The sequence below is a fragment of the Benincasa hispida genome, chromosome 12 (assembly GCF_027475165.1).
Source record: "Benincasa hispida cultivar pf3 chromosome 12, pf3_genome.v1.1, whole genome shotgun sequence".
Classification (NCBI taxonomy): domain Eukaryota; kingdom Viridiplantae; phylum Streptophyta; class Magnoliopsida; order Cucurbitales; family Cucurbitaceae; genus Benincasa; species Benincasa hispida.
Genome location: NC_143489.1, coordinates 81,796,905 through 81,822,064, shown reverse-complemented (window position 1 = coordinate 81,822,064; position 25,160 = coordinate 81,796,905). Strand labels below are relative to the sequence as shown.

Below are 25,160 nucleotides of genomic sequence, written 5' to 3'. Positions count from 1 at the left end.
AATGTTACCACCGCTGCTTCTTTTGTACAGTTTTTAAAAAAATCATTTCTATTTTTTTCCCCCAAAATTGATAAAGTCCAATTGCTATATTAAAATCCAATCTCTATTCTATTTAAACCCCATGTCCCTTCCCTTTTGATAAGATTTCCTGCGATAGGCTCTATCATTTTAAATAGACAATAAAATTTTATTATATATTTAAATATTTTGATTATTTTTTTATATTTAAAAACAACCCTATTTTTAGTGTCTAAAAGGTTGGAATAGAATGAAATTAATATTGTTTAATTTTATGAAAAAGTTTTAATCCATATTAAATATGTATAAGATGGTTTATAAATAAAGAATCTTCACCACTTCATTTTGTGCTTATATTTTTTTTCAATAAATCCTATTTTACAATTCACTAAATGTATTTGAGTCGAATATGTGATCTTAGACCACCCCAATTTTAAAATAGAAAGAAAGAAATTGATACTAAAATAGAATCATCTAATCTTCATTTTCACGTTTGAGTCCCCACAAAGTCCACCAAAATATAAATCATTTGAATATCTTCAACAATAAGTTATTCGTTTATCTTCATACTTCTCTCTCTAATATTATTCTTATTTTTCTTTGCAATATGAGTAACTTTTCTATTGCATTTTATTAACTATTGTACTTTAACATCTTAGATGTTGTTTTTTTTATATTGTATTTCAGTGTTTGTATTTTATTTTGTGCTATTGTTATTAACTTGTATGCTAAATTTATCTATATCCTAGATTTTTTTAAAGAAAAAAATATATCGTATCAGTATCTTCGTTTTTTAGAATATATATAAAAAAAATGACACATCCTTAGACTATTAGCCGTATCTGTGTCTGTGCTTCATAAATTATAACAAAATGTCATTGTCCATCAAATACGGATAAACATTCATAATGAATAGATTATATATTTAAAAATATTTTAAGGGGTTTTCAATTTAAAACAATTTCCCATTAAATAACCCTATTTGCACCCTGTTCTTACAAATATTTATCCGCCTTCATAATAGGAATGAAGTATTTCCGTGGCAACCTAAAATTATAATTAATTTCCAAAGTATATAAAAGCTGTGCACTGTCATATATATATATATATATATATAGAAATATCTAAAGATAAGTATTTAGTGTGTGTGTGAGTATGAGAACGAGAATAAGCAACAGAAAGGGAGATATTTGCGGTTTTTGTCCCCCGCTTGGCATTGTTGCAGGGTTTCGGTGCTTTTTGTTGTTATTATATATTATAAATTCTTCTTTCTTTATTTCTTCTTCTTCTTCTTCTTCTTCTTCAACAAATACACCATTATCATCCCTTCATTTCTGCTCCTTCTGCATGCGTTGGAGGATCTCCTTTCACCCAGGTTATGTATTATCATCCATTCATCTTTTCTTTCTCCACTCCTTTAATTATACACACTTTATTTCCCGATTACCCTACAGATCTCATTGTTTTTTTCTTTTAAAAATAATCTAATTTCATTTGTTTTTTTTTTTCTGTTTCTTTTATGATCATTATCCTCGAGTTTTGTGGATTTCTTTTGCTGAATTCAGTTTCGTGGTTTCTTTGTGAATCGCTGGAGGAGGAGGAGGAAGAAGGTACGGAAAGGAAGACAGAAATCAAGTACAAAATATTACTGTTTTATTTTACCCTTTCTTTGATTATCTGCCGTGTTATGTGTTGCCTGATTCGAAAATGATTGATCTTTACTTTGATTATAATATACTCTTATTTTATAAGAGGATGATAAAAAAGAAACAAAATATAAAAATTATTAAAATTTAAAAAGGTTGCATACATGGGTTGTTAAAGTTGAAGGTCAAATAATATAATCCATAAATTATTGTAGCCAAATTCCAAAAATACTTTTTTAGAAGTAATTTAATAGGATATGAATATTTTCTTTACCTGTCTATATATCAATTAAATTTCCCATACCATAGTAATTCGGTAGTAAGAAATCACATTTTTTAATAATTTATTTATTTATTAAATATATATTATGTGTGTGTGGGTATATATCTACACACTACCAAGAAAGAGGAATTCTCCGATTAAGGGTCACTTCCAATTGTCATGTCCAAATCCAAACAAGCCCTGACCTGTGACCATATCAGCAGAGAAGGTTTTCAAATGGGTTTTTTGTGCTCTTTTCAGGAAACTACAATCAATGCTACTTATTTCATTTATAAAACCCATCAGCTGACACCTTAAATTGAAAAAATTACATGAATAAAATAAATACGGGGCAAAATATTCTTTTTTATCCTTGAGTTTTGAATTTTGAGTATAGTTTCAGTTGGGTCTTCTTTTTACTCAAGTACCATTTAGTTCAAGTTTCCTAATGTTCACTTTAATTTTCTATTACTTTTACTCAAGTACCCATTTGGTCCAAGTCTCCTAATGCTCACTCTAATTCTCTATTAATGATAACTAAATTCGTTTCCATTAGTTTTTTTTTTTACTACATGAAAACATATTTTATATATATATATATATATAACAAACTAGTGAGTAGATAACATAATTTTACTTGACCCATCATCTGTAGAGTATGATGGATGTTAGAAACTCCCAGGGTCACTCTAAACTAAACACCAAGTCAGACAAATGGAAACACAAGAACTTGGCAGGCAACTGCAAAATAAAACTCTGCCATGAGCCCCATCATACCTCCCCATGTTCACACCTTTACCTTAGCATAAAATCCAAAAGTAAAATATTATCCCTACTGAGTACTATTAGTTCTCCATCCATTTTAAAAATTATTTTTTTAAAAAAATTACATCATAATTCTTTACGATTAATTTAACTGGACGTTAACGCTAAGACCCAAAGTGAGCATGAGTGAAAACTTAAGGAAAAAAGTGGGACTAAAGACCAAATGGAAATTAACATTTTGAAACCTAAAAATGAATGTACCGTACTCAAAACTTAGGTACCAAAAACGTGTCTCTCTCTAAAATTTTCTCAATTTGGAATAACAAGGCTCAGAAAAAGCATCAAATAAGTGTTTGCTGCATGGTTTCACTTTAGCATAGAACCTGAATTATGCTAGAATTGTCATACTCAGATGTTACATATTATCTTGAGGTAGAAGAACACAGCAATTATTCTAGAAGGTTCTTGAATTATCTACCATGTTACATAAATATGAAGATTAGATTTTTTTAGAATTACGTTGGAGTATGGAAAATAAATATCTCAAAAGAAAATATCTAGAAATATCCTAGGTTTTCTTTAGGTTCAAGAATTCCTTCCTAAGGATAATCTAAGAAATATCTACGATTCCAAGGATCTCATAGAAATATCTACGATTCCAAGGATTTCACATCTATACAAATGAGTGAGTGTGTCTCATTTGTAAATCAACTAAGCAAGCAAAGAGAGGAAAAGAAAAGCGAGAGACTTAGAGAGAAACTTAGAGTGAAAAGTGAGTGAGTGTGTCTTGAGAGAGTGAAAAAGTACTTTGTACATTTTTAATAAAAGTTTCTTTCTAGAGATAATCTCTCATTCTTTTGTGTCAATTTCTTCAACTTCTTCAATGTATTAAGCATATTTGCTTATGCAGGTTAGCAGGATGTTAGGAATTCATACAGTTCTGCAGCTTCTATTTATTTTATTTGGGACAACAACAACCATAGTGTTGTTTGTGGTATTTCACTAATTAAATGGTGGGCTGTTGAGCACGCCCATAGCCATATCCATATTGTATGTCCAACCGTCACTTTCTAGCATTGCTTCAATCTGCAAGTAAAAAGAATATTCATTGTAACGTTTAAATTCCTCACTGGTATCTAGTTTCAAGATTTTGTTTCCTGTTCATCTAGAATCAGAGCAATGTGCTAAAAGCAGAAGCATATTCTCATACAAAATCTTGTTGACCCCCCGAACGAGTGCTCAGAAGTAAGCAGTTCGTTGGAATCACTCTACACATTTTTAATTCATGTAAGGTTTCTATCTTTAATTAGACATACATATACTTCTTGAAATTAGCTTTAAAAAAAATTCTTAGCAATCAGATAACACAGCATATGCCAACTAATTTCGATTTCTTATAGCAATTGTGATTATAATGGAAAAGTCTTTAATTGCTATTGAATTGTAAGTCAATTTAATCACACCTGGGGAACAAGTAGTTAGTTGTAGAATGTTTATATGTGAGCCTATGGCTGGAATTCCCTTGGAGTCCACACATTCCAGAAAGTCGCAGCCTTTGGAGTGAGTCAATTTAAAACTTGAGAATCAAGCAGTTAGTTCTCCTTTCCAAGTTGACAGGCTGTTTAAATATATTTGAGGAAGTCCTTGGATACACATCTTCTGTACAAAGTTGTAGGTGGTTTCTAGTTCCCATCCCTTCCTCATTAACAACCACCACCGTATACCAATGTTGTGATTTGGCAAAAGACGGACAAAAGAAAATATTTTCTTTTGCATCATTCTTTAATTTGTCCTCGAGTTTTATCCTTCTTTTCCTTTTTTATTTCTTTATGCACACTAATTTGTGGAGGATTATAGGATGGTCAATGTACAACATTCCAAGCTAAATCTCTTTGCCTTTTTGATTCCCTATATGAAGAGGAAAGCAAGAGCATGCATCTGATAGGTAGAGATGAGAAAACTTCTCCAAACTTGGGAATAATTCTGGCTTGCCTTAATTTTGTGGTTTTTGTCAATACAAGTGTACACGAGCATCTTTCAGGACTCTGACAAGAAGGTAGTGTGCAAGATTTGGCAGTTTGAGGTATTGTTTTGGATTCAATAACAAGTGAACCATAGCCAAACTTACCTAACTTAAAACAGAAACAAAACTTTGTGAATAAGTAAGAAAGACTCAAGTGTTTAAAAGGGTGTCTATTTTTGCACCAATAAAGCTGTAGAAAACCAAGCCCAAAAAACTATAAAAAACTGAAATAGAGTATCTAAAAAGATGTTTATTGCACTTGCCCCATAATGTCCCCAAGAAAACTCGAATGATGGACAACCGAATCGCCTTCTTTGACCTGTGAAAAGGATGTGCCACCAAAAGAGATGCAAGAATGTCGAACTTACTAACAAGCCATTGACCAACCAAAAGCATCCAAAATACTATGCTCAAAACGAGAAGCAAAAGAACAATGTATAAATAGATGGGCAGGAGATTCTGAATTGCTTTAACACATAAGACACAAGGATGAAGAGATAGAAATGTAGGGCATATGACATTGAAGACGGTCAAGAGTATTAACAACACCAAGACTAAGCTCCCATAAGAAAATTTTGATTTCCTTAGGAAAATTCTTCATCCAAATGGCAGAATATAAATCCTTCACAAGAGGCTCAATCGTACCCACCAAATTATCCTAATAACTTATTCGAGTCAAACAGCTCCCTTGGGATAGTATCAAATGCTGGTGATAGTTTCCTTGGGGTAGTATCAAATGCTAGTTTCCTTGGGGTAGTACTAAATGCTGGTGATAGTTTCAGGACAGCATAAAGATATAAACACATCTCTGCATAATGCGAACAACCTAGTTACAAGCTAGGCTTAAAATTAGATCCCTTAGCCAGCCTCAACGGAGGAAAATGGAATACTGGATGAATGGTGCTCGTGAGCAGCAACTCTACTTGGTGGGCCATTTGTCTCACTCTTTTAGTTATGAGATAAGGTCCATTGAAACAGGGCGAATATCTCTTTTTGGTTACCTAGTACTAATAGCCGCCATTGGGCTGAAGTTTTGGACATACCAAGTCACTCGCTAAAACTGTTATCTCGCCCATGCTTAGCTTGCTTGACCTTCATATTTTCAGAAATACCAAATCACTTATCAGTTAATTTATTGTGTTTTTTTTACCATCGTAGCTGACAGTATCTTCCAGTTTCAGCAGTGAACAACTTAACATAAACAGTTTTCTTAAATTGATTTACATATATTATTATTGCTTCCCTATGCAGTTTCTCATTTTCTCATAAACTAGGCACACATAGGTTCCACAACATTCCAGAGGGGTTATACTTGGAGATAACATTGTTTATGTTACAAAAGTTCCTACAAAATGGAAAATGACCTACTTTTGAGTGTGGTTTGAACTATTGATTTACCTTAACCAATAAGGTTTATGATAAAACTTAGAAACAGATCCAATTTGAGTACCTCCACAAAATAAAATTCAACAGAAATCTGAAGAGTAACTGCAGCAATTGAATGAGTTTAGTGGTTTTTCATATAAAATTATTGACTCTAGAGATATTGTAATATAGAGAAGATTAAATTGTTTTAAGCACGGACAGAATCCGAAGCCTTCATTAGCATGTCATCCTCTTTTTCTAATAGATTTTTATGCTGCTCAACTTCAAGCTATATTTGTAAATTAAGGGGATTTTTCTTGCAATGTTTGTTCTTTTATTCTAAGCTTGCAATTGTTCATGTTGTAAAGTGTTGACAGTCTTTCTAATAAAAGATCAAGTCGTTCTTATTTCAGTATAATTTTTTAAGTATCACCAAAAAACTTATTCTGAAAGAAGATAACAATGCTATAATAGTGCTTCTGATCATGGAAGTCTATTTAAATTACTTCCGAAATTTGTACATGCCTAACGAATCTTCAAATTTCACATGTCCCAAAATAGGCTTTCACATACTAAAAGTGTCTTCAATCCTTTAGTTAGATTAGTTAAGGAAAGGGTTACATTTGCTTAAATTGATCCTAAGCAACATAGCCGACGTTTCCAAGGGGAACCACCATATAACTTGCAGCCAGGGTCTCTCACTAGGGGGAATTAGAAAAGTTTCTAGAGGTATAGGACAGCATATAAGACAAACACAGCAAAATATGTACTGATTTTGTTTATGTAACACACGAGTAACTGGTGGAGGACTTGAAATCATTTGAAGTGATTAGTTAAGTTGAAACCTCTTAGATGAATATGTGGTGCAAATAAATAAACTCACTCTTTGAGATTTGATTTTGTCAAGTGTGCCTTCAAGTTGATTCTCCAATTGCATCATCTGACTTACATCAAGCTTCTTGAAATTTGGTTCTTCAACCTGACTGGACATGAGAACATGCCAGTCAAACTTTGAGCAATTCTAATACATAAAAATGACTCTAGTTAAAATATAGATAATTGCCTTTGAATAGTTTTTAGGAGCTTTCCGAGTGAAACCAAGAATGTCTCATCAGATTCATGGTCCTGCAGAAAGAAGATGCAAGATTATATTTCAAAGAAAAAGGAGATGCAAGAGTTCCCCCTGGATAAGGAAGTCGAAATATTCTCCACCCAAGAAAAAAAAAATCTAATGGTGAACTAGGCCTCGTTAGTATTTGTTGTCAGTGATATATAATTAAATTTGTCTTTACCCACTAGCTTAAACTTTTGGGTCAATTAGTGATTTAATATCTGTCTCCTGTGCTTGTGTTTTAAAATGTAGCACTTGCTAAAAAACTATGCTATAACTTCTTTCATCTTTTTAAAGTGTTTTTTATCTGATAAAAATAGTTTCTAAAATCTCTTTAAAATTGTAATGAAACACCATTTAAAAAATTCTCTCTTTTGTGCACTTATAAAAAGTACTTTTAGTAATCTATAAATAGTTTAAAAGACATGTTAAACATGTTTTAATTACCTTCACTAGATATTGTAAATCCTCATTCACCTTTGCATCATTATCAATTAGACTTTCACTTGTCCCTTGAAGGTCATTGTGAATTGGACTTTCATTTCTCCCTTGAAGGTGACTTTGGTAACGCATAATAATATTCAGTAAGCTGCATCACAACCAAGAAAGAGCATAACAGAGTTGATGCTAATAAAGTAATGGACATAATTAATTGTGTGCACAGATCCCTAAGAGCATCTGCATGAAGGTAGGATTGAAAAGGCTACTTTGTAGAATTAAAATTAAAGCCTATTCGGTTGGCTTCCAAGTAAACTACTCTTCCAGCGTGTCCTAGCCTGTCCATGCTAATTTTTGTAGCGTGTGTTGTCCAAAAGGTATATGACATTGACATGAACATGACACCAGATGTGTTCTGATGACCTATAGACTTTGAAGACTTGTCGTGTGAATCGCTTATAGAAGGAAAGATTACCTTTTATCCATTATAGACATGAAGAAAATGCTCCTCAAGTATTAGTGGGAAGAGATGTACCATTGCCTGTCGTCCTCATGTCTTTTTTAAGGATTGATGGCCTTAGATGGAGCTTTTTTGGAAAGTTTTGTGTGTAAGCTTACTTTCTTTCAATGTATTTCTTTCACAAAAGTGTCCTACAAGTTACCCTTACCTTTCGAGAAGATTGGGACTCTTGTAAACAAGTTCTTTCTATCTAATGGACAAGGCAAAAAACAAATATAAACCAAGAGAACTAAGCACAAAAAACAAAGCCACAGTAACTTGACCAAGGTTGCAATTACATTTCTACCCCTTCTAGCATACGTGTGAACTAGGAGGGCTAACATTATGCTTAGGTACAATGCCACCTTATCCTCAAGGTAAAAAGTAGGAAATTGTTGTATAATGGCACAAGATTCCAAGTGACTTCATGAGTGGGTAATTCCTCCATTCAACCAACACCTCAATCTTATCTTAGTCAAGATTCTTCTAATATCCATAGACCTCTTTAGGTTATGTAATCCATTTGACCTCATCATTCAACATATGGGGCATATGTTGGACTGTCTAGGATGTGCCACAATTTTCTTCGATTGGGAGACATGGAACATGAGGTGTATTGAAGCCGTTGATGGTAGTTTCAACATGTAGATGATTGCCCACCTCAAGACATAATGCAATAAAGACCAAAGTACTTGTGGGAGGGTTTTTCGTTTCGACTTTTGGCAATCAGATGTTGACGACATGACCTTAACTTCAAATACACCCAACCACCCTCAACGAATTCCATCTTAATATGTTTAAGATTAAAACTTTCATGTGATTTCTAGTTTTATCAAGTGGCTCTTTAGACTAAACAGGGCAGAGTTGCCTTCGACTAAATGCTAATCTAAGGAAGCATTGGCAATCTTTTGAGACACGTAGAACATCACGATGGAGGCAGCGACCATAGAAGGCGTGAAAAGGAGTGATACCAATAGAGACATGGTATGTAGTGTTATACCAAAATTTTGCCCATACAACCATTCAACCCATCCCTTGGGTTTTTCATTGTAGAAGCACTGTAAATAGGTCTTAAAACCTATTAACCACTTACATGTGATCGTTGGTTTGAGGGTGATAGATCGTGCTTTGGTGGAGCTGTGTGCCTTGGGAATAGAAAAGCTCTACCAAAAATGCGATCATGGTAAGAGACTATGGAATCTTGAAATCTATGAAGTTGGACGACCTCTTTGATAAAGGCATTACCACGCCTTTGGTGATAAATGGGTGAATTAGGGGAATAAAGTATGGTACTTCAGACTACCAACCACATTTGATTTCAAAAGTCCCTCGATAAAATCCATGCTAATGTCTATCAAATTCAGTCAAGTATTGGCAACAACTCTAACAGACACATCGAAGATGTGGTCAAGGTTTTGTTATGTTGGAAACGGTGCATTTCCCTGCATCCTGACCCAATACAATTCTCCCATGAATCTCTTGTAAGTCCTCAGAAATCCCAAGTATAGTAAGTCAGTTCATGCATGCTCCTGATCCTACTCACTTTCAAGCAGCTTATAGGATCCTAAAATATTTAAAAAGTACTCCAGGAAAAGTCATACTTTTTAAAAAGTATGACCACCTAAATCTTAAAGTGTACACTGAAGCTGATTGGGCAAGTAGCATCACTGATAGAAGATCCACTTCTGGTTACTGCTCATTTGTTGGAGGGAATCTAGTTACTAGACAAAATAAAATATAAGTGTGGTCGCAAGAAGTAGTGTTGAACCAAAATTTAGGCATTAGCCTATGGTATTTGTAAGGGTATATGGATAAGAAGACTATTGAAAGAATTGAAATTCTTTCAAACAATGTCCATGCACATTTACGGTGATAATAAGACAACAATTTCCATCGTCCACAATTTGATCCTTCATGATAGGACAAAACATATTGAAGTTGATAAATACTTCATAAAAGAGAAGATTAATGTAGGAGTAATATGCATTCTCTACCTTCCAACAACAGAACAAATTGCAAATGTGTTAACTAAAGACCTCCTAAAGTGGCAATTAAACAATTTGATTGGCAAGTTGGCAATGAATGATATCTTCAAACCAGTTTGAGGGGGAGTGTTGATCATTTCCTTGTTTGTTAATATCTCTATTGTATTTATTTTGTTATATTTGTAGTATTTATGTTTTCCTTATTTGTAGGGGATATTTCTTCTATTTAAGAAAGTCTTTCTTTCTAAAAGAAATAAGACATGAAATATACTTTTTGGCAATACATGGAAACTTTGGCAAGAAGAATCGAAGCTCTTTCAAGAGGCCCTTAAAATGCCCAAAATGTTCCAGCATTCAATCAAGAATGGGAAGGAGAGGCAAGCATGGTGTTGGACAACAAGGTATGTGCATAAGTAACAAGAAGCTGTTTAAGAAAGAGATCAAGAAAATCACCTACTGATAACTTATAGAATACCGTGGCTTTTATTTGAATAATCATGGAAATGCAGTTGAAAATGCAGTAACTTGAGAAAGAAATCATGTAAAAAGATGACCTTTGCGTTTAACACTTGCAAAACTAGTTGTCCTGAAATATTGTAATTCTAACCTATATAAATGTATTAATACTATTGAAATAGAAGAGAAGAAGACGACACAAGGAGTTTACATGGAAAACCCTAATTCAGGGAAGAAAAATCATGGTAGAAAAGGACTTATTATTTAATGTCATACGTACAATAGACCCAACCTCAGATATAAATAGAATGAGGTGAAACCCTAATTTAGCAAATATAGCATAAATTACAAAAATCCCTTTAGGGCTAATTCAACGTATTTCAACACTCCCTCTAAAGTTGGAGCATAGATATCGACAAGACCCAACTTGCTAATACAAGCTTCAAACGTCTGCCTCGATAACCCTTTCGTAAAAACATCTGCAATCTGTTGGACTGAAGGTACATAGGGAATACAAATAGCTCCATGGTCCAACTTTTCTTTAATAAAGTGCCTGTCAATTTCCACATGTTTGGTTTTATCACGTTGCACGGGATTATTCGCAATACTGATGGCAGCCTTATTATCACAATACAGCTTCACGGGCCCCGGACTATTCTCGTGAAGATCAGATAAAACTTTCTGCAACCAGATTTCTTCACACACTCCCAGATTCATAGCTCTATACTCTTCCTCAGCACTACTTCTGGCCACTACACCCTGTTTTTTACTCCGCCATGTTACCAAATTTCCCCATACAAAGGTACAGTACCCTGAGGTTGACCTTCTATCAGTCACAGATCCGGCCCAATCTGAGTCAGTATATGCCTCGATGCTCCGTGTGTCATGTTTCCTGAACACCAAGCCCTTCCCAGGGGTGGATTTTAGATATCTCAAAATTCGAGTCACAGCTTCCATGTGCTCCTCATATGGACTCTGCATGAATGGACTTACTACACTCACAGTATAGGAGATGTCGGGCCTAGTATGAGACAAGTAAATCAATTTTCCTACTAATCGTTGATACCTCTCCTTATTTACAGGAACTCCTTCCGAAATACTTTTCAGTTTGCTATTGGCCTCAATAGGAGTGTCAATAGTTTGCATCCAGTCATTCATGTTTCCTTTAACAAGTCCAGAGTATACTTCCGCTGAGATACAGATATTCCTACTTTTGATCTTGCCACTTCCATCCCTAGAAAATACCTTAAACTACCAAGATCCTTGATTTCAAATTCACCTGCCATCCTTTGTTTTAGCTTAGCAATTCCTGTCGTGTCATCTCCTGATAGGATGATGTCATCAACATACACTACCAACACAATAATCTTTCCTAAGGGTGATTTTTTAGTAAACAAGGTATGATCAGAATGCCCCTGAACAAACCCTTGGGACTTAACAAACACGGTGAACTTGTCAAACCATGCCCTAGAGGACTGCTTCAACCCATATAAAGACTTCCTGAGTTTGCAAACATGATTCCCAAACTTAGCTTCGAAACCTGGAGGTGGACTCATATAAACTTCCTCTTCCAACTCACCATTTAGGAATGCATTCTTTACATCTAGTTGATGTAAGGGTCAATCTTTATTTACAGCGATAGACAGAAGAACACGAATCATGTTTAACTTAGCCACTGGGGAAAAAGTTTCTGAATAATCAATCCCATACGTCTGAGTGAACCCTGTAGCAACTAACCTAGTTTTATACCTCTCGAGTGTTTCGTCAAACTTATACTTCACTGTGAACACCCATTTGCAACCAACTGTTTTGTGACCTCTATGGAGAGCTACTAATTCCCAAGTCTTATTTGTCTCAAGAGCTCTCATTTCCTCCATTATTGTTGTTTTCCACTCGGGAACTTCCATGGCCACATATACACTGGTAGGTATTGCTAGAGCATCCAGCTGAGTAGTAAAAACCTTAAAACTAGGAGATAAGTTACTATAGGTCAGAAAACTATGCAGGGAGTATTTTGTACATGACCTGGTTCCCTTTCTCAGAGCAATTGGCATATCCAGAGTGGTATCATAGTTGTCAATTTTCGTCTGTCCCTCTTCAGTATCAGACTTTTGAGACAATTCTGCATCTTCTTGAGGATCTTTCAACACCTCATTACCTCCTGAAGTTTCAACCTTCTCTGAGCTCATTTCATCATTTTCTATGTTCCCAAAATTTTCTTCAAGACTCTCCTTTGAAACAACGGGATCTTAAACCTGAGCTGGTTTCGATGCTTGGACACTTTCTGATGGAACACCAGAGGTTTCCTGAATTTCCTTTCTGAGATTCTTCCTATGGTATGTTATTCAGGGCACTTGTCTAATAGGAAGAACCGACACGAGAACAACAGGAGCAGAGTTAGGTTTAAGACTAGGTAGACTGGGAACAACAGGAACAGAATTAAGTTCAAGACTAGGTAGACTAGGTCCAGGAACATTGGGGCTAGGCTCAGGTTCAGGAATATTAGGACTAGGCTCAAGATTGAGGCTAATGGGTACGGAGTACGTGGAACTGTTAGTCTCTTCATTCGTGGTCTCCTCCTGAAGATGACTAATGGGAAAGAACAGTTTATCTTCAAGGAACGTGACATCCATAGTGACAAAATATTTTCTGGAAGATGGATGAAAGCATTTTTAGCCTCGTTGATGAAGGGGATATCCGACAAACATACATTTTTTAGCTCGTGGAGCAAACTTAGTCCGGTGTGGACCATGAGTATGAACAAAGGCTGTACATCCAAACACAAAGAGGAACCTCAGGAATAAGACGGGTAGACTGATAGGATTCTATGAAGCACTCAAGTGGGGTTTGAAACTTTAGAACTCGTGAAGGTATTCTATTAATTAGATGAGCTGCGGTAAGAACCGCATCTCCCCACAGGTACGAAGGGAGAGACGCTGGAATTATCAAGGAACGAGCAACTTCAATGAGATGGCAATTTTTCTGTTCAGCCACCCCATTTTGTTGTGGAGTATATGCACGAGTTTTGATGGATGATCCCTTTTGACATTAGGAATTCCTGGAAGGTGTGGTTGATAAACTCACGACCATTGTCACTTTGAAGAATGACAATCTTTGTGTTGAACTGTGTTAATACAGTGGTATAGAACTGTTTGAAGGTAGATAAAACCTCGGACTTATTAGCAAGGAGATATACCCATATAAGTCGGGAATGGTTATCGATGAAAGTTACAAACCATCGTTTACCAGACAGGGTAGAGATGCTTGAGGGACCTCAAACATCACTGTGGACTAGGTGAAAAGGATAAGTAGGTTTATAGGGCTGAGAAACAAACGACACGCGAGGTTGTTTAGCACGTATACAGATATCACAAGATAATGAAGAAACATTCACATTATGGAATAAATGAGGAAATAAATATCATATTGAAAAATAGGATGTCCAAGATGAAAATGCCACAATAAATAATTTGTTTCGGACATAGTAAACGAAGATAAAAGACTAGTCCTAAACAAGCTTCTGGAGGAAGCATCTGCAGAAAGGAAATATAGGCCTCTGTCATATCGGGCAGTGCCAATCGTCTTCTCCGAGCTCAAGTCCTGAAACAAAGAAGTATCTGGTGAGAAGACAACTCTACAGTTCAAATCTTTTGTTATTTTGCTTATTGATAATAAGTTGTAAGAAATTTTGGGCACATGTAAGACATTTTGCAGAGTTAATCCCTGAAATGGTGACAACCTGCCTTTTCTAGCAACAGGAGCGAAGGACCCATCCGCAATTCGAATCCTCTCATTTCCAGCGCTTGGATAGTATGAGAGAAACTGGTCGGATAAGCCAGTCAAGTGATCGGTCGCTCCTGAATCTAGAATCCATAACTCATTCCCTTCAACAAGGAAACTAAAAGATTGAGGGTTACCTGATTGAGCAACTGTTCTGATCCCTATGGTACCTGAATCACCAGGATTAGTCACTGGAGGCTGTGTCTGAGGTTGTACAGCCCCCTCAACTGATTCACCCACTAGAGCACGCCTAGATTTCGACTTGTCATTCGGAGGTCAACGTTTACCATTTAGAGGGCGACCATGCAATTTCCAACATTGATCCTTCGTGTGCCACTGTTTTTTGCAATGCTCACATACTGGGGGTGTTTTACTATTCTGCTTGTCATCATCAGCTCCAGCGGACTTTACCCCGAAGGCAGCTGACTCTACAGTGGCACTCGATCTATTTTCTTCCAATCTAACCTCTGAATACCCTAATATTCGACTTTAACACCCGACCCATTCATTGCACTTGATCTATTTTCTTCCAATCTAACCTCTGAATACCCTAGTATTCGACTACGAACTGTATCAAATTTAGGGTGCAGCCCAACAAGAAAATCATATACACGCTCAATCTCTTCTATCTTGGAGTATTGGATTCCATCTTGTGGGCAGTTCCAGATGATCTCCCGACATAGATCCATTTCTTGCCATAACAACGACATCTTGCTAAAGTATGACGTTACATCCATGCTCCCTTGTTTGCATTCGTGAACCTGTTTACGTAGAGTATACAGGCGGGATGCGTTCTGACGCCTCGAATATAACCGTCAGACTGCATCCCAAATATCTCGGGCAGTGGCTGAATAGAGCAAAGGTTTCCCGATTTGTGGTTCCATGCTACTGATTAACATTGAGCGGAGCAAAGAATCATCTGCCTTCTAGACACGCTCTTGAGGATCCCCAGGATTCAGTCGTGGTATCTCTCCAGTCAAATATCCAAACTTATGGCGTCCCTCAAGAACCATTTTAATTGTTTGGGACCAAGAGAAGTAATGTTGCCCATTCAACTTCTCTCCCATGATCATTCCTGCAGAATTTCCAATAGTTCCAGATAAAAAATTAGAAGTTGGAAAAGTAGGAAACATTGATACAGGATTTTCTAAATACATCGGGGAAGAATCATGGCCATTCAATTTGGCTCCAAGGGCGGCCATCTGTTGTTGAAGACTAACCAATTGTTGTTGGAGTTTCCCATGAGATTTAGATCTGGAATTTTTCTATCTAAAAACCATGGGATTTTCTTCAATGGAATCACTCATTTGAAACTGAGGTTGAACTGGATACACATGAGGAAGAAGCTGTCCACCATGGTACTGTGAAGAAGCTACTGCCGAAAGTCCACCGGCAGCAAAGTTCGGCAACCCGTGATCGGCGCTGCTCCCAGACGGCTGCGATAGTGGGTGACGGACAGAAGGCTCAACGATCAGCTACGAAGTTGAAGAAATCGCGCCGATCTGACCCGACCCGACAGCTGGAGCAAATCCACGACCGTCTGGTGCATATCCAGTTCTGTGCGATGCCAAGGTATCGATCGGCTGTAAATCGATCACGTGCGCCGGCTGGAGGACGTGTGAAACTGAGATGGTCGAGGTACCGATCGGTTGTAAATCGATCGCATGTGTCGGCTGGGGTATGTGCGAAGCTGAGACGGTCGCGTGCGAAGTCGAGGGTCCGATCGGTTGTGAACCGCTTGCGTGCGCCGGCTGGAGAGCATGACCTTCCTCGATGGTGATCGGCTGGAACGGCTGAGTCTGGAAGCTAATCGACGCGCTGGCTGGAGCAAGCCCACCACCTGCTGTTCGGCTTGCCGGCTGGATCTGTTCGACTGAGCCACATGGGATGATGGTTCGGAGATAGCGGTCAACTGCTGCTTGAATCACAACCTCATTAGTTAGCGTACCTTCACCTATCAAGTTTGATGACTGAGTTTCTTCTATCGGGGCTAGGGTTTCATCACCTTGCTCTGATACCATATTGAAATAGAAGAAAAGAAGACGACACAAGGAGTTTACATGGAAAACCCTAATTCAGGGAAGAAAAACCATGATAGAAAAGGACTTATTATTTAATGTCATACATACAATAGACCCAACCTCAGATATAAATAGAATGAGGTGAAACCCTAATTTAGCAAATATAGCATAAATTACAAAAATGCCCTTAGGGCTTATTCAACGTATTTCAACAAATACAAAAGAATCTGAACATGTCAAAGGAGGTAGATACTGCAATAGTAAACGCACAAGAAGATCAAACCAACTTAACCCTGTGTTGAAAGCAGAACCATGTGTTGAGAAGAATAAGTAGCAAGAGAATGACAGGCGCATGGGTCGTGACATGTCTAATCAAAACGCAAGTTAGGAGCTGATTTGAGAAGAGATGCGACGTAACCAATAAACCTATGATGCAAAGAATGCGGTGCAATAGAGCATGAAAGTAAATACAAAGTGTATCAGATAAATATTAGAAAGAGAGTTGAAGCACAACCAAGTGAAGCCTATAAATAGCTCAAATTTCACACGAAATCTCTCTTCCCCTTCTCCACGACACTCTTGTTAGCCATTAAAAACATCCATCGTTTTCAACCTCTCAAGCTCCATCTCTTCTTGAAGATTGTTGGGTGAAAGCTCAGCCATCTTCATTAGAGGGAGAACCCTACCATCTATTTCACCAGCTCACATGTAGCAACCAACTATAAAAGCCAAAGGAAGCAGGAGATTGTGATTGGCAGCTCGACATTCTTACTTTCTTAAACATCTATTCTTTTGTTCTCTTTTGTATTTGTTTTAAGATATTGACATTGTGATTACACCTATTCTTAATATAAATCATGATCTCTATCATTTTCCATTCATCCATGTGTTCATTTTTCTCCATAATGAGTTGCTAAACTCCTAATGGGTTGGGAAGAGTAAAATCAACATTCTCATTCCTTGGCTTCCTGATCGGCCAAAGTCAAGTAAAAGTGAATCCAAAGAAAACTAAAGTTGTAATGCAGTGGCCAATTCCTTCTTCAGTGAAAGACATCCAAGCTTTTCTTGGCTTGGCCTCATTTTATAGGAAGTTCATCAAGGATTTTAGCTCCATCGCAGCCCTTATTACTGATTGTTTAAAAAAACAAAAATTTCTTATGGGAGAAAAATAACAAATAAAGAGAGTGAAATTCTACCTCAACCTGAAACGTGTGATCAGAATCGTACTATAGGTGGGAAAGCAGATGAAAAGTCGAACAAACCTGGGGATTATTATGCTTCTCTTGACATGTCAATTGCCTTGAGAAAGGGCACCAGGTCTTGCACTAAGTATCCTATGTATAGTTTTCTATCTTACAGTAATCTGTCTTCTAAGTTCGGGGCTTTCACTGCCAGTCTTGACACAACAACAATACGAAAAAAACATACATGTGGCTATAGAGATTCCAGAGTGGAAGGCTGTCGTTATGGAAGAAATGAAAGCTCTTGAAAAGAATAATACGAGGACCTTGTTACTCTCCCAAAAGGACATAAAACAGTTGGATGCAAGTAGGTGTTTACTCTGAAGTATGAATCTGATGGTACTTTAGATAGGTACAAGGCCAGACTTGAAGCTAAAAGGCTTACTCGGACTTATAGGGTAAACTATTCAGAAACTATCTCCTGTAGCAAAGTTAAACACGATTAGGGTTCTCTATGTTGTAGTAAATAAAGATTGGCCTCTTCACACTTGATATGAAAAATGTCTTTCTAAATGGTGATTTAGAAGAATAGGTGTATGAGCCCTCCTCCAAGCTTTGAAGCTCAGTTAGATCGGCAAGTGTGTAAACTTAGGAAGTCCTTGTATGGTCTAAAACAGTCCCTGAGAGCTTGGTTTGAAAGGTTTACTACCTTTGTTAAGTCCCAAGGGTTCACTCAGGGACACTTTGACCATACATTGTTAACAAAAAGGTCAGTATCTGGAAAAATCGCTATCCAAATCATGTATGTGGATGATATTGATGAGATCACCAAACTGAAAAATAAGATAGTAGACGAGTTTGAAATCAAAGACCTCGGGAATCTAAAGTATTTCCTTGGTGGCCAGAACAAGGGAAGGAATCTCTGTCTCACAACGAAAGTACACTCTTAACTTGTTAAAGGAAACAGGTATGACTAGATGTAGACCTGCTAACACTCCTATAGAATTCAATGCTAAATTGGGAGATTTTGTTAATAAAGTTCCAGTTGATAAAGAAAGGTATCAACATCTAGTGGAAAGTTAATTTACTTATCACATACTAGACCAAACATTTCCTATGCTGTTAGTGTTAATCAGTTTATACAGGCACCTTATGAAGAACATACGGAAGCTGTGAGAATTGAATTATGAGATATTTGAAAAGCACTCCTGGTAAAGGTCTAATATTAAAAAAAAAAACTTACAGGAAATGCATTGAGGCCTATATTGACTTTGATTGGGGTCGATGAATGACAGAAATCTATCTCAGGGTACAATACTTTTGCGTGAAGTAACGTGGTTACTTGGAGAAGTAAGAAGCAAAGTGTAGTTGCTAGAAGTAGTGCAGAGGCTGAATACAGAGTTATGAGTTTGGGAATTTGTGAAGAAATCTGGTTGAAGAAAGTACTATCTGATCTTCTTCAAGATGATGTCTTACCTATAAAACTCTATTGTGATAATAAAGTTACTATAAGCATCACCAATAATCCAGTACAAAATGATAAAACAAAACATGTGGAGATTGACAGACACTTTATAAAAGAGAAACTGGACAATGATAGTTATCTGTATTCTATATATTCCATCAAGTATCTGTATTCTATATATTCCATCAAATCAACAAGTTACAGATGTTCTCACTAAAGGGTTACTCAAGCAAAATTTTAAATCTTGCGTTAGCAAGTTAGGTCTGATTGATATCTACACCCCAACTTGAGGGGGAGTGTTGGAAATAAGGGACTTAGTTGATTGTTTATAGTCTCGAGGGTATTATAGTTATTTAGTCTACCCTATTTTTTCTTTCCTTTTTTGTATTTAGGCTTGTTGGAGCCTATAAATAAGAATCGTCTTGTATCTCTCACATGATGAAAAATTAATAAAACAAACTCTCTATCATGGTTTTTTCTCCTTGTTCTAGGGTTTTCCACGTAAACCTTGTGTCTTCTCTTTCTCTTTTCCTCTCTTTTAACAATTAGTATTTCTAAATTGACTGAGGATAATGATGTTCTTGAATTTCATGATGTGTTCTATTTTATTAAGGCAAGGAAGTCCAAGGAGGTACACCTTATAGGAAAGCTTGAACAAGGCCTGAGCTACTATTTTCAGAACATACAACTCACATCAAATAGAATTTGACTTTTAGAACAAATTATGTATTTTTGTCTTGTACAGAGCATGTATGGCATCAAAGACTTAGCCATTCCTCTCCTAGAATGTTAAGTCAAATTCAGATGCTTGTAATGTCAAGAGTAATGAAAGTACCAATCTTTAGAAGGCATCTAAGTTTGACAAATCTCATCGACTTTTCTTTAAGATCTTTGAATCTCGAGTTGATAAACCATTGAACCTTATCCATATTGATCTTTGGGGGTTAGCTCCGATCCAATCTACCAATGACTTACAATAACACATTGCCTTATTGGATGACCATAGTAAGTTTACATGGATTTATCCTATCAAGACCAAAAATGGAAAAACCACTATCTTTCTATAATTCAAAAATCTGGTAGAAAATTTATACAGTTCCACTATTAGAACTATAAGATGTGAGATGGAGGAGGAGAGTTTAAACCAATTATTCAGCTCGCCAAGAACCAAGGAATTGCTATTCAAATATCGCGTCCATACACATCAGCATAGAATGGTTGTATAGAAAGAAAGCATCGACATATTGTTGAAACTGGTCTTACCCTCTTAGCTCAAGCTTATATGCCTTTACACTACTGTTAGGATGCATTATATATACCTATCTTATTAACTGCATGCCATCATCTGTAATTGATCATCACAACCCCCATAGCATTCTCAAGGGACATCAACCGAACTATAAACTTCTTAGAACCTTAGAGCGGCTTGCTATCCTTGCTTAAAACCTTTTCAACAACAAAAAATTGACTCACACTAAAAAGTGTGTTTATGGGCTTACTGATGTAACTAGATGGCTTACTTCTTTAATTAGCTATAGTTAGTTTGTTAGTTTTGACTTTAACTATAGTTCGTTTGTTAGTTTTGAACAAACTTGTGATCTTTCTTGAATAGCAATTAAAGAAACTCAAAATGAATGACTTTATTTATTAATAATTGGTTTAAAGGGTATTCAAAATGAATGGCTGTATTTATAGAGAAAGATTACAAGTTTGTTCAAAACTAACAAACTAACTATAGCTGATTAAAGAAGTAAGCCTTCTAGTTACATCACTTACAGTAATCATTATTAAGGCTATCGGTGTCTTGCTCCCAAGGAAGAATCTATATCTCCCAACATGTTTGCTTCAATGAGGAAGAATTTTCCTATCTTACCTTATTTACCACAGACACTCATGCCAATTCCACAGCAGCTGGCACGATCCTCTCTTGACTACCTATTCCACCTCCATTTCCCATCTTGAACACACTTTTACAACTTGAAACCTTCTTCTTCTTCCGTGGCCACTCTCGAGCCAATTATGTCCACTCCTGAACCAATCAGGTCTTCCCTTCCTCCCATGCCAATCATGACCCTTTTACCCATGCCTTTTTCGTTTTCTTTTTTCTTTTTTTTTTTTTTGTGAGAAACAAATTTCATTGATGTATGAAATTTACAAAAAAAAAAAAAAAAAAAAAAAAAAAAAAAAAGGTCGAAGCTCAAGCCAAAAGAGTTACATAAGAGATCTCCAATTGGTCAAAAGGAAAGAAATGGTGTATGATTTAAAAGAAGATAAACATTTAAACCAATGGAAGATAATGAGTTAAAAAAAAAAAAAAACAAAACAAAACAAAAGAGCTTTCCTTGTCATTGAAAAGACGATTGTCCCTCTCCTTTTAAGTGATCCATAAGAAAGCACAGATCAGATGCATCCAAATGAGCTTCTTGTTTTTGGTAAAGGGATGACCATTGAGAGTGTAGGATAAGGCGCTGTCTATGTCCCTTGGGAAGGTAGTGTACCATCCAAATGATGAAAAGATTTCTTTCCAAAATCTATAAGCAAAGAGACAATGAATGAATAGGCGACTAGCGTATCATATCCAGACTTGCGCATGGGGCAGCATTGGGGAAAAAGGACCATGTGGGGTAATCGTCTATGTATCCATGCCTCTTTCACCCTCCCCAGTCACCAATTCCCCTTCCCCACCTTCTCCTATTAACCAACCTACTATGATTACCTGGGCCAAGTCGGGCGTTACTGAGCGTCGTTCACTTTTTTGGATGCCTCACCCAACTTACCCCTTCTACTGATTAGGCTTATATTGAACCCTCACTGTTTCATGATGGCCTCTTTCTACCTGGTGCCAAGCTATGGATCCTGAATTTCGTACTCTCCAACTTAATCATACTTGGGACTTGGTCCTTCCAGCTGCTTTTCAACATGTCGTGGATACTAAATGGGTGTATAAGATCAAGCATGATACGAATGGTCATATCCACCAAGGCTCGCCTTGTGGCCAAAGGCTATCTTCAAACACCTGGAATTGACTAGGTAAAACTTATAGTCTCGTCATTAAACTGTCCTTCATTTGGGTTGTTCTTACTTCGGCTCTCACTTGGCATTGGCCAATTCATCAACTTGCTGTGAGCAATGCCTTCTTTCATGGCACACTCAAAGAAGAAGTATGTCTTGTACTCAATAGTTTTAGAGAGAATAATGATCTTATTCTATTAATCAGGCTGAAGATACAGTACGTACGTATACATGTAGGCATGTATGTATGTATGTATATATAGGCAAACCCTAATCTAGGAGATATAGAATTACAATAAAGGACAACTAATTATAATTACAATATAAATATATATTATAACACTCCCCAGCAAATATGTTAATCATGCCCTTCTTGTTGCACAGATAGCTTATTCTTGCTCCGTTTACTGTTTTAGTAAGGATATCTCCCAATTGTTCTCCACTCTTCACATATATTGTAGATATCGACCTTGTATTTTCTCGTGAATAAAATGACAATCCACTTCAATATATTTAATTCGTTTATGAAATACTAGGTTGGATACAATATGGAGAGCAACTTGATTATCACACCATAGTTTAGCTAGCACAGTAACACTCAAGCCAATCTCAGACAAAAATTGATGTATCCACACTATTTCACATACAGATTGTGCCATAGATCTATATTCTGACTCAGCACTCGAATAGAAAACTATATTTTGTTTCTTACTTTTCCACGGCACCAAGTTTCCTCCTACAAAACACAATATCCAAAGGTCAATTTCCTATCTTCTCGTCGGCCCAGTCAGCATCTGAAAAACATTCAACCCTTATATGACCATGATCTTTATATAAGATCCTATGTCCAGGTACAACTTTTAGATAACATAGATTTGGTCAACTGCAGCCCAATGATCCACAGTTGGGGAAGACATAAATTGACTCACAATACTCACAGAATAAGCAATGTAAGGTCATGTCATTGTTAAATAGTTCAACTTTCCAACTAATCTTCTATATCTCTTAGGATCTTTAAACAATTCTCCTTCCTTAGCAAGTTGCAAATTTGGTATCATCGGAGTACTGCATGGTTTGACTCCTAATTTACCTGTCTCAGACAACAAATCAAGTACGTATTTTCGTTGGGACAGGTAAATACCTTTTTGCTTCTCATTACTTCAATACCCAAGAAATACTTCAATGGCCCAAAATCTTTGGTATGAAATTGACCCTGGAGAAAAGCCTTGAGAGAGGATACCTGATACATCATTTCCAATGGTAACGATATCATCAACATATACAACAAGCAAAGTAATACTATTGTCAGATCATCGATAGAAAACAAAATGATCGGAAGTACTTTTCTTCAAAACATTCGAATGCTTGACTAAACTTAACAAACCATGCACGAGGACTTTGTTTCAGTCCATACAAAGATTTTTGAAGGCGACACACCTTATCATTCTCCCCCTGAGCAACAAACCCAGGTGATTGCTCCATCTAGACTTCCTCTTGAAGATCACCATGAAAAAAAGCATTCTTAATGTCGATTTAATACAAAGGCTAATTGTGAGTAGTAGTCATCGATATAAATAGTCAAATGGAAGTTAATTTAGCAACAAAAGAAAATCTATCTGTTGAATATTTCCTTTATTGTGAAATTTTATATTGTACTTATTGTATTATATTTGCTGTATTTCCTTATTTGTAATTATTTTATTATTTCCTTATTTGTAATTGGGTATTTCTTCTATTTAAGAAACTCTCTTTCCTAAGATTAATAAGAGAAAAAATAATGTTTTTTTAGCATGGTATCAAAGCTGGAAAATCATAGTTATGTCTAAAATCCTAAAAACCTAGCCGCCATAGCCAGAATCCTAGCCTATCATTGTCGAAACCCTAGCTGCTGTCTTAAATAGCACACCTTACTTCCGATCGCAGGTCGTCTTCTCAAGTTGGGAATTCTGATCTGGCTTGAACAAGCACAAATCGACGAGGCAAGCCATAGTTGCATGACGCCATCACATTGTCGCTATCTTTTGGATTTTGTTTTTAAGTGTTGCAGCTTCAACCCCACCTTAGGAAGAGCTTGCGTACCTCAGAAGAGTTCCCACACCTTTATTGATCCGGTGAATGGTGATTGTTCCAATGGAACCATCGGTGGAATCCTCTTAATCTCAACGAAATCGACTAACCCCCTCTTCTTTGTTCAACGTTCCTCTTCATGAGTTTGCATCGTGGAGTTCTGTTGTTTCATGTTCGTAGAAGCCATATAAAATCAGTGTAAACTGGTTCGGTTTTGTTTCAACCGGTCTGGTCTGATTTTTTTTCCAACTTGGTCGACTTAGCTGGTTCAGCTCATTACTTGGTTTGGTTCACTATTTGGGAGTGGTCACTGATTCGGTTCACTACTCATTGTTGGTTCAACAATTCTGGTTTGGTTCGGCTTACTTGGTTTGGTAGATTTACTATTTTCCATTATTAATTACTACCATGTTGCAAGAGCAAATTTATCAAACCCTAAAATTGCTACCTACCAATTTGTCATCTAATAATTCATGTGTTTCCTTGACTTAAATAGGTAATTATCCTAAGACATTCTCATGCAGTAATTCATCTCCATGGATTATAGACTCTGAAGCTTCTGATCATATGACCAGTTCCTCTTGTTTATTTGAATCATATTCTCCTGTGTATTGCAATGAAAAAATTCGCATTGCCGATGGCAACTTCACCTCTATTGTAGGAAAAGGAACTATTCCTTTGACTACAAAACTTATATTATGTTATGTCCTTCATGTTCCAAAATTAGCTTGTAACTTGTTATCTGTTAGTGAACTCTCTAAGGATGCTAACTGTCGTATTATCTTTTGTGAAACTCATTGCATCTTTCAGGATCAGGAATCGGGAGGGGACGATTGGACGTGCTAGGATGATTGATAGTCTCTATTACATTGATGACATTTTTGCTAGTCATAAAAAAGTTCAGGGCTTGAGTAGTGTTTGTTCTCCTTCTGTTAAAGAAGTTATCATGTTTTGGCATCATAGATTAGGGCATGCAAATTTCTTTTATTTAAAGCATCTGTTTCCCGATTTATTTAAAGGATTTGATTGTTCAGTTTTTCAATGTGAAAGTTGCATTTTTGCCAAA

General features: G+C 36.5%; 1 long non-coding RNA gene across 6 annotated transcripts; it reads left to right on the top strand.

Annotated features, from left to right (window-relative positions):
• The first annotated feature begins 1,154 nt into the window (after positions 1-1,154).
• Positions 1,155-25,160, top strand: LOC150032236 (uncharacterized). Of its 6 annotated transcripts, none has more exons than XR_016525215.1 (5): positions 1,155-1,653; positions 3,602-3,741; positions 3,861-3,978; positions 10,323-10,513; positions 24,905-25,160. It is a non-coding gene; the product is annotated as an uncharacterized LOC150032236 (long non-coding RNA). The 6 variants fall into 6 exon arrangements; XR_016525210.1 differs by having other exon boundaries at positions 1,156-1,628; XR_016525214.1 differs by lacking the exon at positions 24,905-25,160 and adding an exon at positions 24,591-24,887 and having other exon boundaries at positions 1,156-1,628.